Source organism: Podarcis gaigeae (genome assembly GCF_964106915.1).
Source record: "Podarcis gaigeae genome assembly, chromosome: 12".
Classification (NCBI taxonomy): Eukaryota; Metazoa; Chordata; class Lepidosauria; order Squamata; family Lacertidae; genus Podarcis; species Podarcis gaigeae.
This window is the reverse complement of record NC_139688.1, coordinates 32,495,074-32,511,927: the sequence shown is the minus strand read 5'-3', so window position 1 is coordinate 32,511,927 and position 16,854 is coordinate 32,495,074. Positions and strand designations below refer to the sequence as shown.

At 40.1% G+C, this 16,854-nt stretch overlaps 1 protein-coding gene and 1 long non-coding RNA gene across 2 annotated transcripts in view; both read left to right on the top strand.

The window, feature by feature from the left end:
• The window catches only part of AGMO (alkylglycerol monooxygenase), a 121,701-nt gene that overhangs the window by 97,255 nt on the left and 7,592 nt on the right, over positions 1 to 16,854 (top strand). The gene's annotated exons all lie outside the window — the stretch shown is intronic.
• LOC310828275 lies at positions 8,005 to 14,530 on the top strand. The gene is made up of 2 exons (XR_014556810.1): positions 8,005 to 13,170; positions 13,587 to 14,530. It is a non-coding gene; the product is annotated as an uncharacterized lncRNA (long non-coding RNA).

Sequence of the window (16,854 nt, the reverse complement as noted above, 5' to 3'; positions counted from 1 at the left end):
GAGCAAGTCCTGCTGGCAGTTCTGTTCCTTAAAAAACAAAACAGCTCCAGACTGCAATTTTAAGGTTGAAGCTTTTTCTTGCAAGCAGAAACTTCCAAAGAACCAAAGAACCTTGATTTTGCAGTTCCCAGTGTAACACTTCACTAAACCACATTAGATCTTGTAGATTTTATTGGGTGCACTTTCAGATGAATAGTGTAAATGAACTTTTCAGTTTTTGTGGTGTTGTTTTTCTTATACATTTTCCCCAAAAATCTTTAACTACTTAGGGCACGCTTTTCTGAATGGCTGATGGATATCACTAATTTGTAATGACAGGCAGTAATTATAAAAAGAATAGGGGTAAAATTGTTATAGAACTGATAGGAATTTATTTAGTTGGTGACAGAGAAGAATTTCTTGTACAAATAAATTTATTCAGATAAATTAGTTAGAATACAAGCTAAATAGAATTTGCCATTTAAGATTTATCATTAATGAATCTTGGAGATAAGAAAATTTAAGAAAATTTACCGTTGTAAACTGGCCACTTAACTGTATTACAGATCAAGCCAGTCTTTCAGCCTTGTGGTGATTTTGTTGATCACACTATATTTTTTCTTCCACAGTTCAGTTTTAGGATAACAGTAAGAGTTTTCAGTGTTTTTCAGTCTGGGAGTGAATCTCCACAGCTGGATAGCTCTCCAATGTGAAATGATCCCAGAAGGGTATGTTTCCCATTAACCAAGTCTCTTGTACCAATTCTTCTGAATAATTAATATTTCAAGAATCCCCTTGTGGTCTTTTTTGATCCATAGATGAAGTCATCCTCAGTTCTGATATCTAAAACCTGACTCCATCTTAGCTACTTGAAACCCAAACCCTTGCCAACATGGCATAAAAAGAATATTCAAAAATGTCAAAGTATCTCAACTTTACCATATTGAACTGAAATAGGTGTCAAAAAAATTAACTATGTTTATTTGACATCAAGCTCCAGCATGTGTATAAAATCTGGATGCAAAAGAATTAATTTCTGGAATATTGTGAGGAGAAACACACATTATGATGGATACAGATATTTGAATAAGATTTAATTAGGACAGGACAAATCAAAGTCGCCAGATGCTTTAAATTTACTACTACTTGTATGGTCTTTATATTCCCACATATGGATTTGGGATAGGACTGAGCCAAAAAAGTGAGTGTATCTTTGCAAAACACCCATGGAAAAGGGGAGTCATTTCATTGATCTTTCAGGAGGACACATGCACAGTAATGAAAATATTTACCTCCTTGAAAGTGGTAGACAAACTGATGTGAAGGTCACATGCATAGCATAATTCTCTGCTTCTGTCATGTGTCTTGCTAAGAGATGGAGAGGTGTTGCATTTTCACAGCTAAGAGTGATTTCCCTCTCCCCTAGGAGAGTGCTGCTCATCAGAAAAAAATATTAATGCCTCCTGAAATGACTTTTAATATAAAAGCCAAACACCAAATACATTTGGTTCAGTTCTAATTTTAAGCACGTATCATATCATTAAGCTGAATTCACCAGAAAATACTGAAAGGGTAAGGAAAAGGTCCCCCTCTCAACCCAGAATAAATACCATTTGGGGGATCTCTTTAAAAAATTGAGACATTGTGCGCTTTCTGTTATTGCCAAAATACTGCTGCATAGACTTTATAAAGGGTAAGACACACATGCCAGAGTCACACACAAACACACTTTTGTAGGAGCCTTCCTGCCTCCAGCTGAGGGGCAGGTGGAAAGATGTTAACTCTCACTGATCTCTTGTTTATATAGTAAGCCCCCCTCTTCCAAATTATTTTAAAACTTTTGTCTTGGCCCTGAAATCTTTGGGGGTTTCTTCCACTTCCACTCAACCTCAATCCTTCCCCAAAATACCAAAACATAAAGGCTGAATGTTTCAGCTCAACACTAACAGTGAACTTCAATTTACTAGTTTCAATTTACATCATCAGCCTTCCTTTGTGTTAACATACATCTTGACCTAGCCTGAGCTCTCCGGAGCTCCACTTGGAGCTGTCCGAGGTTCTACTCATGTTTTCACACCTGCCTATGCTGAAACGTATGCTGGGACCTGAAGTTAGGATCAATCTTTGGCTTGGGCTTTACCCAAACCTGGACATCTTTGCTCCCTGAACGTAAATAATCTGTTGCAATAAGGGCCTTTTGCAATTATTTCCCACAAACTCATAGGCAGTTCCTCTTAGCTAGCAAAGGTACAAAGTGACAATACAGAAGTTCTCTGGGAGAGGCCTTAAGCAGGGCATCTGATGGATATGTAGTATGATGTTTGTCATGTGAATAAAACCAGAAAGCACATGGGTAAATGATGTTAGCAGTCACCATATGATGGCTGTTCAAATAATCTTGGTTCAACAAAGGCCAATGATGATTAGGCTTCGGTGTTGGGTTGCAAATGGAACACAAAATGAGAACACTGTAACAGTATGATTTAGCAAAAACTGTTTTCTATATAGTAGAAGGGAAACAGTCAGTTTCTCATGTCTGCTATTGAATTGGGCAGGCCGTAGATGTGATTGGCTTGAAATTATTTATGTGGTAGAGAAGCTTGTAGACCATTTCTCAAGAATGTTTGTTCTATCAGGGTGTGTAGGGATGATCGCGGGGTGGGGAGTGGGGTCTGGAGGGAGCACACTCCCCACCTGCAGGCAGCCACAGTCTGCCTGCACGTGTGACCTTGGGGTGCGGGTCACAGACAAAGCCACAGCTGTCTGAACATTGTGGCCTCTGTCTAACCCTTTGCGGTCTCAGTGGTCTGTGGTGTCCTGTCTGTAACCTTTGTCTCTGAGAACTTTTGTCTCCTTCGTCATACACTGTGCAAGGGGGAAATGACGTGGTGGAAACAGGTGCCAAATAACTTTGTACCAACCCACGATCTCGGAACTGGAAGATGTGTAGTAAAGGTTACAGCCCAAAATGTATCTGCCTGGTTTGCATATTTGTGTCAATAAAAGGAGGCTCCACAGGGCTGGCCAGCAGCTTGCATGCAGCCCACCTGTGTGCAGCTCACCTACATTATCAACTCCTGCCTCATGTCCAGCACTTCAGGGGTGTGTGAAATAGTTGCCCCCATGGATTGGTGTCTTAGCTTTTTTAAAGTTTAAAGGAAAGGGGAAAACACCATTGCCACATCATTGAAAGTAAGCACCACCCTTCAAAGTCATTCAACGTCTACCACCTGAAAGTGGTAAAAAGTTGCAGTACCTTATGCCTAGCTTTGTAGGGAATGAACGGTACCACAAAGAGTGGGGGCATTATACACAGTCCTAACTATAACTAGTATAGAAGTTTATAATCCTTTTCAGAAGAGTGTTGTCTGGTTGTGTGTGTAATTTAAAAAAAAAAAAACAGCTGTGAAAATACATAATTTAACATCTACTTGTTTTCTTTCAATGTGAAACATTTGGTGCAATAAGGCGGTAATACACTGATTTCATCATACACTGATTTTTCCAAGTTTCACTTTCTGACTTTTAGCACTGCTACTGGCCTTCATATCTGTATGGTGCTAGGCAATCTCTGTGTGCTCCCTAACAAGAAACACACATTATGGTTAAGTAGCAGAGGTGAGCAACATACTTACAATGCAGGTCAGGCGCGATCACTTACATTTTTTACGAGGGTCACTTCTGCTCCCTGGGTGGGATGTGACCTTTCCTGTTAGAAAAGGAATGACCACAGATGTTTGCCACCTCTTGTCTTAATGGCTTAGTTCTCAGTCCCCTTTCAATATCCCTTAAAAGCATTCAGAACAACAGAAGCTGGGAAAAGTGGCCAGCATGTAGAGATCTAAATATGGGTATTTTAAAGCCATAGATAACCTATTCTGAAATTAAATTTTTGCTCATTACTGGTTCAGGGCTTAAGGATAGGATTTGGCAAGTCATGTCACTAGATAGTTTTGCTAAATTGTTTTTATTCATTCTGTTAGACACCTGAGGATTTCACTGAAGAATGTAATATAAATATTTTAACACAAATAACCCAAATTGATTTACAGTTCATAAGAGCCTTCTACATCAGGTGAATGGCCCATTTACTCCAGCATCCTGTTTTCACAGTGGCTAACCAGAAGCCTATGGGAAGCCCAGAAGCAGCACCCAAGCTCACGAACACCCTCCCTTCCTACATTCTTCAGCAGCTAGTATTCAGCAGCACACTGCCTTGACCATAGAGGCAGAGCATAGCCATTGTTGCTAGCAGCCATTGATAGCCTTGATTTCATGTTTATTTTAGTGATATGTTAATATATCTGCTGTCTTGCAGGACATCTTCAAGAGAAGAAAAAACTGGGGTGGTGTCTCTAAGATGGTTAGATGGTGTCTTGTACGCCTCCTTCTGGCAATTCCTGAAGCCAAGCTGGTGCCAAATGTATTGCTCTGCTTTCCTTTGGGGCCACATCAGCAAGGCTGAGAGGCGGGTCTTGTCGTCTGGGCAGCCCAGGACCTCCATACACACTGCTTAGGCTTGCACCTGGAGAGGTCACTTCAGTGCTGCTAGCATAGTAAAAACAATGCAGAAGGTGGCAGTTATTAGTTAATTGGTCTTTGCAGCCACAGCAGGCTCCGTGGTTCACCCCCAGAGGCACACTCCATTGTCTCTTGAGACAGACAGATGCCAGCAGCAACAATAAGTTACGGTAATATTTTTATAAACCACACCTCTGCTGGAGAAGATGCACTGGTTGCCAGTATGGTACCAGGTACAGTTTAAAGTTTTGCTTTTAGCATTTGAAACCTAAACAAGTTGGGGCTAGGTTACATAAGGCATCTTATTGGCCACTATGGGAGCATCATGGGCCTTTGGCATGATCCATCAGTGTTCTCCTTCCGCTCTTATGTTCATAGTGCTGGGGGGAAATGGTTTTCTTTATGGTAAAGCTGAGATGTCATTCCTCTATTCCAAAACTTTTTTTCAGTGGTTTTTATAATTCTTTTCTTTTGTATTTTCTTAGTCCAAAATGTTGAGGAGCTTCTTCAGCGTCCATACATTTTAATAATTTTCTGAACAACTAAACAAGTTGTTCCTTCCCATTTATACTGAGCTTCAATTTTCTTTCTTCTTTCTTTTTCGTTTCTTTTTTTAAAGTTTCCATCAGTTTGGCAAAGTAAAGATGAGTTTGATCCAACTTTTTAAACTGGGAGCTGGTCCAAAAAACTGAGTAGTCAAAAATCTGTTAAGTGTGTTGATGCCGTATTACCTGATACTTTTGGCCTTAATTTAAACAGTTTATGCAGTCGTTTACAAATTCTCTCTGTTGTTTTGTTTAAGTTAAAGTTAAAAATTTTACTTGACATATTATCCACACAACTGAATGGATTCTGTCATAGTCCCTTTCCTACAGACCATATATCTTTAGGCACTGAAGCCAAACAAATAAGTACAGTTGGCTCTTATATCCCCAATATGAACATTCTCCATTCTCTCGAAGATTTCAAGTTAATTAATAAAGCAATCCTGAACATTTCCAGAATCCTGATGCTCTGAAAGGAATAGCCTTTATTTCACCTCATCTGTTTTCAAGTTACCTGAAAGTGAGCGGGTGGAAAAAGTGAATCATAAAGACATCAGAAATGCATATGAGCATTAATAATACAACTGGAGCTGATCAAAAGTAGAAATCGTCAAAATAGTCTTTGAAGAAAAGGGCGCTCCAACTTAAGACTCTTTTTGCATTTGTGAATAAACATTTTCATGGATTGATTAATTAGTCCTGACCAAATAACAAATGAGATGTAATGTTAACATTTTTTTAATGAATATTCTCTTCTGTATTTTAAACAGGAAAATTTAGATATGCCATACTTGTTGGCCATGATCCAAAGAACTGCAGTTAGGTTTCTTTGCTGAGTGTTGAAAAGCAAGGAATTGTGAACAAAAACTATTCCGTAGCTTACAATAAAATATCCCTTGACTGTGCTTGGAAAACTCAGACTGTAGTCTGGAAGCACTGTATGAAAATTCATAAATTCATCATGGGTTAGAGCTCTGAACAGAAGCAGTCCAAGGGCTACAGTGAATTGTTTTGGTAGTGTGGTTCCCTATTTACTCATTAAAATATCAAATTTGGATAGTCTTATACTTTTTATATCTTAGGGCTTATCCACAACTCCATTTGCCACACTGTTTTCCCCCAGGGAAACATGATCTTTAGGGCTGAATTTGAACAAACATCGATCAGGTTTTCTGTGGATTGCTATTTGTTGTGATTTAGTGCTAAAGAGTAGGTTTTTCATGGGAAATTCCCAGGGCATAGGCAAAGCTCTGAAACTGCTCAGACCTGTGCTTCCTAGGCACAGGACAAGTAGCAATGTGGATGAGCCCTCAGTGAAACAAGAAAAAAACAGGTTTTCTGACTGTGGGAGATAAAAGTATGGAGAAAAATATTAGTCTGTTTTAAAACGGCCCTAACAAGTACTGAGTATCAGAATGCTAGGAGGCATTAAGCGTCATGACCTTCCAGGAGGAATCGTAGTGGACTAGTTCTCTTGTCGAGTATGTTGATTAATGATAGCCAAGATATAAACCTTGGTTGTCACATTCTTTCTTGTACACAGCTCAACTCACTCACTGAACAGTGCCACTCCTGTTCACAGATACTGTGATTCAGCAAAGGCCCCTTACTCGTGAAAGTATAACTCTGGTTAGCTATAGTTATTGCCTGCACAATTGGTTGTGCTGTATTCCTATCGATGTTAAGTGATGAAAATGTTGCCTTCCTTTAAAAAAACAAACAGACAGGATTCCTACTCATTCCAAGATTAAAATTTCTGCTGCGTTGTCTGCCTTACCCCCAATCTACTTTAACAGGAGGTTGAGTGATTAGCAGGAACATCAACTGCAGAATAGTCACCTTTTTGTATTGAAGATATTACAATAGCAAAGCAAATTAACTCTCATTCTCACCAATCAACTAATTAACATTTAATAGCAGGGACAGGAAGCCTGTTGGCGTCCAGATGTTGAACTACAATTTTCATTGTCTCCGACCATTGGCCATGATGGCTCCAGCTGAAGGAGTCCATCAACACCTGGAGCTCCCGGATTTATAGCCTGCATTCACTGTGAGTCAGGTATGTAAAGATGCAGAAGTGGCTCACCCAGTGAGGGAGAGCAGCAACACCTAGCTTCCCTGCAGGTGTGTCACTGCTGCTTACTAGGTGAGGCAGGGATTAGGTGATGGGCAGGGCAATGTCAATCAACATCTGATGATCTCCTTCTACCGGTCAACAATAGAAAGTGTCCTTTCATACTGCATCATGGTGTGGTATGCCGGTTTGACATCATCTGATAGGAAGTGCCTACAGAGGGTGGTGAATACAAGATATTATGGGCTGTCCCGCGAATCCACTGGATGAAATAGCAGAAGAACGTTGCCTCAGGAGAATGAGGAAAATTTTTAGGGATGATTCACACCCTGGCCGGCACTTTCTTGATCTCATGCCCTCAGGCAGAAGATATAGAAGCATGATTAGTCGCACCAACAGGGTAAAGAACAGCTTCTATCCGTGGGCTGTTAGGCTGCTGAATGAAAAGATAACAACAGGGCAACTGACTTTCGGGTTTAGTGGGTGTGCATCAGTAAACGAGGGGAATTAAGACTAAGAGCACTGAGTGGAGGGTGCTCGTGTAATCTCATTGTATGCAAGTTGTACAAGTGACAGTAAAGTATTTCAATAGGAGCACCTGATTGGCTCTGCCATGAGGAGACCACATTGATCTCCCTGCTGACCTAGCTCTCTCCTTCTCATTAAAGTGGCAGCAACACACCTTTCAATAAGCTAGGTTGCGGGTCCATTCCTCCAGGTGAGCCACTTATGTACAGATGCACACATCCTTTTAAAACAGCACACTTGTAAATGCCACACTGCTCCAATGCTCCCCAAATAGAAGATTGGTTGGATAGCTCTCAAAAGGCCAGCCACAGTTGTAGGCAATTATCCACAGAACAACTCCCACAAAGCATACTGGAAATCTCTTAATGAAAGGATCAAACTACCCCGAAGAGATCTCTAATGCATACTAAAATGAAAGGCGAAGAAAAAAAAATCAGGAGGAATGCAACATCATTCCTTGCCACTGGAATAGATGGATTACAGAATTATTCTACAAATGGACCTTGGCAAGCAGCCAGGTGAAAAATAAATGTCAGTTATCTTGAGTGAGCAGAAATCCAAATCCTGTTCGAGCTGCTCTGTCATAGGGTTTCCCTAAATGAACAGTGTGACTGTGAGATGACTGCATCTATAAGATGACAGATGAACACATAATCCAGGAGCTATTTCTCATTTCCACTTCCTAGCTGTATTAAAATCCACCCCAAATAAATTATGTTTTCTCCAGCTTGAAGTCTAAGGGATCACTGCAACAAAGCTAAGTGTATGAGATTAAGAGAGAAAGTGTCGGTGACAAAATGTCCTGGGAAAGCGAGAAACAGTTTCTCTCCTCGCTAAGAATTTGAACCCGTATAGAAAGACTAGACTGACTAGAACAAATTTTGGTGCTGTGATAGGTCAGAAGGAACTCTTCTACGCTATAGAATAGTGTTGTTCCATGTCTGTTCAAACAACCTTTGTGAGCAACATGCCATTTCCCTGGGCTCAAAATGACTTCATGCTAAACCCAAATCCCAGACCTAATTTGAGCAGATGCTTCCACTCAGTCTACTTCAGAAAGGTTTTTGGTGGATCCACATTCTATATTGGGGATGGGGTCCTCTGCTCATCCAGATGTGTAGGAGTCCAATGTCCATCAGCATCAGCCAGCATGGCCAATGGTCAGGGATACTGAGAGTTGTATTCCAACAACATCTGGAGGGCTACAGGTTCTCCATTTCAGCACTGCATGCTCATGATGAAGTATACACACTCTCTTAGCATATTTAAACCCAGTTTTCTAAACAAGTATATTTGTTGTCAGTAAAGGAGGGTCATATGAACTGGCCCTTGGCCTTACTGGAAGGAATGGGTTACTGGCTGGCACTGGTTTTGTTTACTTTGATTAGCTCAAATTAGCTTTCAGGCTTTTAAAAGAGTTTTGCTTTTAGAGATTAAATGAATTTTCTGTTTTAAGTCTGAAGGAACAGAGGATTGGAAGGGGTAACTGCGGGTGAAGGGAACCTTTGAACCATTATTTAAAAGCAGAGTAAGGGAAATAAATCTATGTGAGTAGCTATGCCAATTTCTTGCAAATGTTTTCAGCCCAGTCTCTGTAGGATTCCTCTTGACACCAGTATAACCTCCCACCTACTTCATTCCCTCTTCCTTAGGAGAATAATTGTTGTTTATCATCTGGGTAAGATTCAGATTTATAGGTCATAGAAAGTATAAACTAGGGTTTCACCTTCCGCTGCCCTTCTCCTTTACTTCCTCCTTGAAATATTGGCCCTTGCAACTAAAAACTGTTTTTGCATATAATGAAATTCGCAAGTGCATTGGAGGAGGTGTACTTTTTCAACCCCCAAAGTTTCAATAGCAGCTTATTCTTTTAAAAGACAAATTTCAGAAGGCATATGTTTGAAAGAAAACTGGAAATATAAATACAGGAAATGAGTGTGTGCCTGTATAACTGAGTTCATAAATGGGCCCCATTTTCTTATTAAAGTGGACTTTTACAGTAGGGAAAAAACAAACCCACCTACTTAACTGTTCATTGCTACTACCAGAGCATGAAATAAATCCATAGTTTATATCCAAAGTTCTACCTTTGATATTCATTTTTCAAGTATACCCTGTGAGAGGTATGTCCATTCCTGTCAAAATAATGTGATCCATTCAAAAACTGCCTTGATTCTCACCCATTAAGAACCTTTCAAATACGGCAGTACAGGTACTCAAACAACGTACTGTTTCAGAAAGAAATGTTGGCGACGTCAGAAGATATTGCTGTTGCAAATGTGACTTTTTTTGAGGAAAGGTGCACAATAGCATTTGGTTCAGTTTGGGGAAAAGAAGCATCTGAACAGAAATGCAAAGGAAAATGAACTGTTAGCAGTTTTCAATCAGCTAAAATTATATATATATATCTCTTATCATGATATCAGTCAAGCATCAGCAACAATGTGTAGTTAGAACATAGGAAGCTGCCTTATCTAACTCCATATTGTCTACACTGACTGGCAGCAGCTCTCAGGATTTCAGGCAGGAATCTCTCCCAGCCCTATCTGCACAGTTATAACAATGGCCAGAATGACTTCACTGTTCCCTGAAGTGTAGCTACCAGTTATTTCAAGAACATGTGAATGATGAAATAACTTTTTTTTTATAAGCATGCCTTTTGTGTTTGTGCACTATGACCACAATACAATCATGCATTTTTCATCTCTAAGAGCTGCAAACAAATGCGCTGACTAGGAGAGTGGTGTGGGAATAAAACCACTGGGCTAGATCTGTAGGAGTGGCAAAACGGTATCTGCAAGGCTATGTGTCTTGTGATTCTTGGGGAATGGGAAGATTTGGACATGTGGCTCAGAAGCTGCCATGTGGTTGATAGCCTGCTCAGGCTGTAGTCACAAGTCAGATAATTGGCAATAGTGCTAATCAATGGTGCCCAGGAACAGGAGATCAGGTTTAGACTTCGGTCTGAATGACTGGTTGGTTCTGTCATACATAACCTCACTAGGATCACAGTGAGGTAGCAGCGAGTTCTTCTGAAATCAAAGTGGCATAAGCTCCTTTCAGTTTTTCCTCCCGAGTATTCATTGAATGTATTTAGGCATGAATGAGGCTATGTTGCAGGCAGGATTCCCAACCTCTGCACATTCAGCTGAACATATGCAAGGGACTCTTATGGAATTGACAGCTTAGGACCGCAATATCTCAGGGACCACCTCTCCCCATGACCCTGCAAACTGCCCCAGTGCAGTCATCGTCTTGAGGCCTTTCTTTGTGTGCCCCCCTCCACTGCGGTGGGCCTTTTCTGCAGTGACTCCCCACATATATTTGCGTATCTTTAGGCACCAGGCAAAAACATTTCTCTATAACCAGCCTTTGGCTGATTAAACAATGTATGGCCTTTTGAATGTGTTTGTGGGAGGGAAGTTACTGGTTTGTTTTATTATGTAGTTTTTGTTTTCATTTAGTATTTTATATGTTGTGAACCACCGTTTGCTCTTCAGATGAAGAGTGGTATACAGTGGTACCTCGGGTTAAGTACTTAATTTGTTCTGGAGGTCTGTTCTTAACCTGAAACAGTACTTAACCTGAAGCACCGCTTTAGCTAATGGGGCTTCCTGCTGCTGCTGCGCAGCCGGAGCACGATTTCTGTTCTCATCCTGAAGTTCTTAACCTGAGGTACAATTTCTGGGTTAGCGGAGTCTGTAACCTGAAGCGTATGTAACCTGAAGCGTATGTAACCCAAGGTACCACTGTACAAACAAAAATAAAATGACTGACTGGTGTCTTTCAAAATCTTAAAACCCAGGCAGGCTTGTATGCGAGAATGTGGTCTTTTAAAGAATCTGATCTCAAGTTCTGTTTCTTCTTCTGAGGCAGGAATTGCAACCTCTCAGTGACCCTTGATCTCCTAGCCAATAGCATAGGCCAGAGCATTTGCTTCTTCTGCCCTGCAGTTCCAGCACAAGTGGTGATCAGAGCAGAGTCTACCTTGGACTGTTATTGTTCATGTCTTTCAAAGTATCATTATTCAACGTGTGTTGTGAAAATTAAATGTGTAATTTGGTACAAATTGCAACGGACTTAGCATCTATCGATTACTGTTGAAAAATATATACTGTGCTCTGTTTTCTTTCTTTCCGTTGCGGAATAAATTTATTATAAAATGAGAGAATACTGAAAAAAATAAAAAAGATTGATAGCTAAAACAAAAGAAAAGCCTTCTTTCCAAATCGGCTGCAAAAGTATTGCCTGAAATACTAATTTTATCATATGTAGATAACACCAAATCAGCTGTATTGTGGAGAGCACTTTTTTGAATGTGTTCCATTTTCCCGTATCTCTAGTTGTGGCACATGATAAAATTATCAATGAAGCATCCTAATTGGATCCTGAAGCAAAGGGATGTTGCCCTATGAATCATTTTATGTTTGTGGGAGGCAACTTTGGAACTAACAGAGTAGGAATGAGAGCCAGATGTTTTCTGGGAACCTGGCTGGACTGTAGGCTGTGTGCATTTCCTAACATAGGCAGCCATATGGAAGAAAAGGTTGGAAACATCCCATTACAAGTCATATATCACCCATTTGACAGCAAGGATTTCAGCTTGTTTTTATTTAAATCATGAAAGCAGCTGTTCAGCTGTCCAGCTGTATTAAATTTAACCCCTTTCCCCTAGCAGAATGAATGTAGTAATTTATGCAATAGTAGCCAAACAATTTGGTGGGTGCAGAACAAAAAACATGTTAGGAGGACCCCACATTTACTCATGCTCTATGAACTCACCTTAAGTGGTTGTGATTGGTTATGTCTCTTGCCAAGTTATGCTGAAGACCAATAGGAATCATCTTTATATCAAAAATACCACCAAATATTAATGTTGTATATGGTAAAAAAAAATAGTAATGAAAACAAAGATTTTAAACCAACTTTTCTTGAAAACTGGAATCATGAATAATTTTCAGCTTGATGTCAGTTGGAAAACCCTGTGCTTCATACATTTCCCCCTCTTTCTGTTTATCAACTGCGCTTACTCAACTGCCAATACTATTTTTTAAGGCGTGTTTTTCTTTTTCTCTTTATCTGTGTCCTCTTGCTCATGCCATGTTATCTTTGTGATTTGATTATCTTTCTTTACATATTTCTGTTTCCTTATACTGTGTGTTCCTTTCTGTCCTTTTCATGACCTGTTTTTGCTTCTGGCCATTTGGTTTGCTGGCTTTCATTGTAGAGTAGTACTTCATGGTGCAGTCCTATGCAAGTGTTCAGTGGCGCTTTTCTCATGAGTAAATTTTAAAGTGTGTCCCTGCCTTCAGCACTAAGAAGGGTACACCAGTGTGTGCAGCTTCCCTGTCAATGAAGGGTTGTTGTTTTTAATTGGATATCAGACTTACTTTTAGTGGTTTCTTTCAATTGTGTTACCTTATTAGTTTGCTAACAAATAAGAAATGTTGTGTGAGACATAGAGTAGATACGGACTTTAATTTCCTATGCGGGAAAAGTATTTAAGTGAGATCCCAAAGAATAGTGTCAGGGAACTGCCATCGGAGAGTCAGGTGGTGGAAGGGCTCAAGGAGGCTAAGAGACCCTCAGATGCTGAGGAAGGAACCAGCAGGGGGAGAGGGAGAGTTCCTGCAGAAACTCAGGCGGAGGGATGGCTCCAAGATGCTTCCAGTGAGAACAGCGGGGAGGGCTCAGGACCTCCGCTGGGGACGCCTACGCGCAGGAAACTGTCACGCAGAGAATCCAGACGGAGAGTTTCCGTTAAGGAACTCTTATGTTGGCGTAAATTCCGGAAGCGCCCACTGACGGATTCTGCCAGCAATTGAGGTAGCCATGCACCCATGGCTCCGTGGACTGGGAGAGTTTAGAAACTGATTTGCAGAGCCTGGAGGGCCTAAACGCTTACGCACGAGTAGCCCCCCTAATCCCATAACAAATAGTATGCTACTGTGATAGTTCTGGCATACTAAATGTCCCCCCTCCCCACTGATGCTATGAAGTATGTGTTTTATCTCTTTTGCCACAATACTTACCTTTAGATCTCAAAGGTTTTGTATTGTGGTTGCAGACTGAGGCTAGGCTGTGTTTCCTTTGTAACACCATTTTTTTATGAAGCATCATTAGGGGGCATTGTGCTTCCTTTTCAGAATCCTTCGTAAAATATTTGGCCTTGAAAGCAATAGGGAATGAGCTGATCTCATACTCGTCTCTGCTACTTCCAGCTGCTAAGTTCACTAAGTGAGCAGGCAGGCAATCTCTTTATTAAGAGGTATTCCAAGTTATGAACAATTTAAATCTGCAGTTGAGATTGCTATTGCAGATGATATTCTGCCGTCTCAGTTCTTCGCTGCTCAGTGCTAGGCACCATCTTCCTAGAGTTGCAGTGGCTAACCCTTTTCCGGCCTACTAGATTCACCATTGGCCAATCTTCTGTGTATGCACCATTGGTCAACCCCACACTGTGTATGCACAATTTAGCATTCATGCATTTACACAGGGCACTTTTTAGCAGAACATCATTGTTCATAGCCTACAGGTACTTGGACTGTAACAGGCTTATGTTGTTTGCTAAAGTAGATATGGAGATCAACCTTGTGCCTGGTTCAGCAGTAGCAGAGCCCTAACAAACATAAAACTGACCTATTCCAAACTTAGCTTTTTGTTCAGAAATAGTTCATGTACAATAGTATTTTTCTGGAATTCTGTATGAGTTTTCTCTCCCACCCCCAGCCACTGGCTCAGATTTATTCATTGTTTCATGATGTTTTTGGTCCAAGATACTTCCCACTCAACACACCCTCTCTCTCTCACACACACACATGGAATTTTGGTCTGGGCTCAATCCCACCCATACACAGGTTAAAAAACATTGCAAAAAATAAAATCATATCAAGATGTTTTTAAAATAAAATATATTTAAAGTGAAGAAATTATTTATGTATAAGCACCTTTTTATATGTAACATTGATTAGTGGTATATGCTTAGAAATTTTGGGACTTGTAAGTCTCAAGTAGTAATGAAATTTCTTTTAATCTATGAGACAAAAATCTCATAATTCCTCTATTGATACTTGTGTTACAATTGTATGGATTAATTATAATGTGGCATTGAAGTGGTTCAGATTACATCTTCATGAATTTATTGTATACAGCCACTTAAAAGAAGTTCGAGTGTTTTAAAATTCTTCAAAAACAAACATGCTGGTTTTTTAAGCAAAAAAACCCCACACCAATAAACAATATCATTTCTGTAAGCATAGGTGACAGAGGAGTAGCCATACTTGTGTTTAGGAAAATGTAAAGGTAATGGTAAAGGAACCCCTGACCATTAGGTCCAGTCGCGGACGACTCTGGGGTTGCAGCGCTCATCTCGCTTTATTGGCCAAGGGAGCCGGCTTACAGCTTCCGGGTCACATGGCCAGCATGACTAAGCTGCTTCTGGCGAACCAGAGCAGTGCACGGAAACATCGTTTACCTTCCAACTGAAGCGGTACCTATTTTTCTACTTGCACTTGGACGTGCTTTCGAACTGCTAGGTTGGTAGGAGCAGGGACCGAGCAACGGAAGCTCACCCCATCATGGGGATTCGAACCGCCGACCTTCTGATCGGCAAGTCCTAGGCTCTCTGGTTTAAACCACAGCGCCTCCCGCGTCCCTTTTTTATGAAAATGTATCTGCATGTTAATAAATGCTTTAAATTGATATCAATAATGCTTTTTAAACCATGAATTGATCATAGCGGCTGCATATCAGTTATGGACTGAAAAGAACAGAAAAGGGTCCTATCTCAAATGTACTTTTCATTAACATACAAAGCAGTATTATAGTGAGCCGAGCTAATTGCTTTGACTGACAACAGCTATCCAGGTATCCCACAGAGATCGTTGACATTGCCCAATGCTTAACCTCCCCCCCCCCAAAAAAAGATCTCTATTGAAACTTAACATATATACATAATAACCAAAATTCCCAATGATTCCCTCACATAAAATATAATATCTAAATAACAACAGCTACTTAATTATACACTTAATTATAAAACAAAGCATCCTACTTCCCTCTACTGCAATTCGACATCTTTATATTTCTTTCTACCTTTCCCCCTTGCATTCTATAATAAATTATTTTTGTTACATTCTTCATTTTTCCTTCTTTCTTTATTGGTTTTGTTATTGCTTACATTTTTTATTCTAAGCCTATTAGCATGTCATTTTTAGAACAATATTTTGACATATAATCTTTGAAATACTTCCACTCCATTCTTAACTTTTGATTTGATTGATACCTTATAATTGAAGTTAATTTTGCCAATTCTATATACTCACTTGATTTACAAATCCACTCTTCCTTTGTTGGTGTGTCCTGAGATTTCCATTTAGTGGCAATTACTACCCTGGCAGCTGTTGTTGCATATAAAAAGATTGGTTTTTTTTCATATGTGGTATATGTCTTTGCCCACCAACCCTAACAGATAACCTTTTTTTGGTACAGATGCCAGAAATAAGGCATGAGACCTTCTGCAAAGAGAGCATATACTCTACCACTGAGTTACATCCCATCTCCTATTTTTTGATCCTACACCCTAGAATCCCAGAATTGTAGAATTGGGAGGGACCCCATCTTGTCCAACAACCGGCAATGAATTTCAGCTAAAGCATCCATGACCTGAATACTAGACATTTTTTTAAAAAAATGGTTTGATGTTTATTTAGATAACATAAGATCTTTCCTGGTAGAGTCAGAATTTTGAAGAGGAAAGATAAGCAGCTGTGGTGATTCCATCATATGGTATTGAGGCGGGCTCTGAATGTTGAGCCCAACCGCTGTAAATGCTTGACGTGAATGCACTGATTTTGCAAATGTGGTTTCCAGCCGCTTTCATTGATAGAACTAGATGAAATTTATTGAAATTTCTAAGAATATATTTTTGCTGTTGCTTGTTGTAGTGGCAGAAAAAACAAACAAACACCTTAAGAAATAAGAAACCACTTGTCCTATTGACTGTGCTGAGTGCTCTGCTCCATCAATAAAATGTTGGAGAATTTCTTCTCCCCCTGTATGAATTTAGTGGACTGATCTCTGTCTTCCCATCTCTCTACACACAAATAGGGTGGGTAATTTCAAGAAGTCACTTGTCCAGCAGTCTTTGTTGTTACACTTTGCAGTGAGTGGTTTACAGTGTATGGTGAAAGAGTTTGGCAAGGAGTG